The sequence below is a fragment of the Rattus norvegicus genome, chromosome 15 (assembly GCF_021556685.1).
Source record: "Rattus norvegicus strain SHRSP/BbbUtx chromosome 15, alternate assembly SHRSP_T2T, whole genome shotgun sequence".
NCBI lineage: Eukaryota > Metazoa > Chordata > Mammalia > Rodentia > Muridae > Rattus > Rattus norvegicus.
In genome coordinates this window covers 88,011,538-88,015,257 of record NC_141548.1, presented here as the reverse complement: position 1 = coordinate 88,015,257, position 3,720 = coordinate 88,011,538, and positions in this window count along the sequence as shown.

Genomic DNA, 3,720 nt, shown 5'->3' with positions numbered 1-3,720 from the left:
GTTCGGTCCCCAGCTCTGAAAAAAAAAGAACCAAAAAAAAAAAAAAAAGAGAGAGAAGGTCTACTTCAGGGCTACATGTTTAGCCCATGGCAATACACTTCAATCTTAGGTAGTAGCTACTTCTCGGTTATTATAGAAAAAAGAAGAAGCTACTTGCACTGTGCAGAATTCCTTCGTGGTGAAAGACTACTCTGCCAGCTACAACAGCTAACCATTGAGCCTTACTGAAATAGCTGTGGCCCATGAAAAAGGTAAAAAGAGACTACTGGGAGCAACTTCTCTCAGGATAGTGTGGGTAAGAGAAGTACCACCCAAGAGCAACCAAATGGGCTTGAACGACTGACCCTACCATCTTGGAGACCCTAAACTGATGGAGTTACAGACACTTCCTTGGTCAAATTTCAAGGACCATAAAGCTCTTCGTTCGTCTCCACCGTGTGTGAATATGAGACTCTAACGCCACAGTGGGTATCCTGTGAGCATTAGGGGTGCCACTTTTCTGTATGGAATGTCCACACATCCTGTGAGCATGTAAATGTTGGGGAAGGGGCAGAATTCTGGAAGGTGTCTGTGTCAAGATCAAGGGAAACTTCGGGCAATGACTGAAGCTGAAAACCAGCAAGTTCTTTTCTAAAGGCCACGTAGAGCCAATGTCGTGCTAATAGATCCCAGTGATCAGGCAAATAATAACTTCTTCCCCATGGGCTCTAAAGTGAATACACAGTGCAGGAGCCTGTGCTCACCGAAGCCCAGCCTTGTGATACAGAATTACAAGGAGTCCCCTGACAGCAAAGCCCCAGCATTTGACGCCATCTAGAGGAAGGGCAAGGAGACAAAATGAGCATTTACCCTGGAGAGGCAGAGTCATCCAGAAGAAATTATCTAAACAGGAAGAGACAGAAATGTGGTTAATTAGCAAGATTAAAGCACCTCCACCCTAAGGACAGAGTTAACGAGCACAGCAGAGACTTCCCAAACTTCTGAGAAGCTCAGAGCACAGACTTTATGGGGCAGCAGTCACAAGGCAATGCTATTTATCCCATTTTTAACACCTCACACTCCCAAAGTGGGTTCCTTGGGAGCAAGGAGATTTACCCTGTTGATAATTTGGACTGATTGTAAAGGGAAAGAAGGACTTCTCAGTCTTGACATCAGCCGACCTTGGTGTCCGTAAAGACATCTTTTATCAGCTGCTTTCTGCCATGTGCCCTGCCCTGTACAATGAATATAGTCAAGGATGAAAAGAAGGTTATCTGACGCTCCTCTCCCTAGCTTGGTTTCTCCCGTCTTGTCTTTCCCGACTTTCATTTTCCTTCACTGTTACAAGACAGACAATAAGGTTAGAAGGAAAAAAAATCTATTTACAAAGTGATTCGATGTTTTTTAGCATGAGAAAAAATCTAGGCTGGGTGACAGGAAATAGTGACTGTTGTTCTGTCGCTGGCCACAGTGTCTATTATTCAAGGGGAAAATGGCATGGACTTAATTTGGAATGTTGAGTTAGACATGCAGGGTTCTTACAGGAAGAGCTGTCTCTGCTAATACGGGTCATGAAATTCCAAAGGGCTGAGCACTCAGCTTGCCAAGCTTATTCCACTGGTGTGCTGATGTTTTCCCTCCAGAGAGGTCGTGTACTTCTCTTCTTAACTTGAAGGTGGCCAATGGTGGGGATATTTGCGTAAGGTGGATGGGACAAGGCCGCTGTTTGATGTTTGGTTTGGTTTGGTTTCTGAACAGTTTGTTCTTAATCAATTACGTCCATCACCATCATCTTAAAAATCCCTTGTATTAAAACTTGTCCTGGCGCCAGTATTACACTGCTGCTCCAACATATAACCACAAATTTCATGACTTGAAATAATACAAAAAAGGCAACATTCTGGGATTGCTGTCTGTATGCAGGTGAGGGCAGGCACAAGATAAGGCAAGGCCTGTGATTGGGCAGTGGAAAAGGAAGGTGGGCTGGGAATTATAGAGATAGGGAGAGTGACAGAGAGGCGGAGGAAGAGAAAGACGATCCAGATTCCGAGTGGCTTTAAATACCCACAGGTAGCTATGAATATCTTAGAAAGGATGGATAATTACAGGACAATTTGTCTTATCTAGGTGGGCAGATTCTATCAATATCAATTGGCTCTGAGTTCATTGTCTGGACGTTTTGTGGGGTGAGAATTTAGCGATATAGATCTGATTGATAAATTACAAGCCTCTGGAGTTTTGATTATACTGAGTTATGGGGGTTTGTGACTATAGCCACGGGGAAGCCAATGGCTGGGAACGTGAGCTGAATCTGCAGCAAGTGAGAGCCACGCACAAGATGGCCGCTCGATACATGGGGTTAGCCATGGAAGCGGGAGAGACCGCTGGGGCCAGAGAGTAGCCCAGCGCTAGCATAGGATGATACAACAACATTGCACAGGTAAACCTCTGACACTAGCTTCACTGGGCTAAACCTTGAGGTATCAGCATTCCTTTCTGACACTCTAAGGTAGAGGTCGTTTAAGCTCCTGTAGCCCTGTGCACCCCTGGGTTCTTGTTGGCTATCTTCAAAGCCAATGGCAGGAGGTCATTCACACCTTTCTCTCTCCCTTGTCTACTCATAAGGAAGTCTTGCTTATACTAAGTCTACCCAGGTAATGTATAATCATCTCTTATTTTCAAGCAAGCTCACTACTAGTCTTACCACCACCTGAAGTCATTGCTACTATGTGCAACATGGAGTCCCATAGTCACAGGACACAGGGATTAGGATGCAAAAAAACTTACAGCAGCCATTTTTCTACATACTTCAATTCGTGTCCCAAAATATAACATGGGGGAGAATCACAAACATGTTTTTATGGAAAGTAACAGGCTTTCTAACATGCTTTCTAATTTATGGTTTGTGAATTAGTTATCTCATTCAAGCCTTTGTGGGAATATTGTCTTTGTCAACCCTCTAAGGTTTTCATTTGATCAATTATGATAACAGACAAAATTGAGCAGTGAAGATGACTCGACTGGTGGAGTCCTTGCCACGTACACATGAGGACCCATGTTTGATCCTTACAGCCAATATAAAAATACTGGGTTTGGTGTGGCCATACACCCATCATCCCAGCATTTGGGAGGCAGAGACAGGTAGACCCCTGGTCTCACCTTTTGGTCAGTGTAGCCTAACTGGTGAGGTTCAGACCAGTAAAAGACCTTGTCTCAAAAACAAAGGCAGAGAGAGGATAAGGAGGACAGAAGATGCCAGCCTCTGGTCTCACAGGCATGCAAGCAAGGGATAATAGAGAAAGAGTATCTTCAAAGGAGATGGGGCCACCCACCCATCTCAAAGTTTTGAACCCAGAAATGTTCCTGTCCAAAGGAAGAACAGGGACAAAAATAGAACAAGACTGAAGGAAGGGTCAACCTGGGATTCATCATGTCTGCAGACACCAAACCCAACACTGTTGCCGTGGTCAAGAGGCTCTTGGACAGGAACCCAGTGTGGTGGTTTCTTGGGAGGTCCAATCAGCAACCAGCCAATGCAGATGCAGATGCTTGGAGCCAACCATCAGACTGAGCTCAGGGAACCTGGTGGGGAAGCTGGTGGAAGGACTGGAGGAGCAGATGGGATTGCGACACCATAGAAAGAATAACATAGTCTGGCCTGACCACCCAGTTCTCCCAGAGTCTAGACCACCAACCAAGGAGTGTACCTGGAGGGATCCATGGCTCTAGATACATATGTAG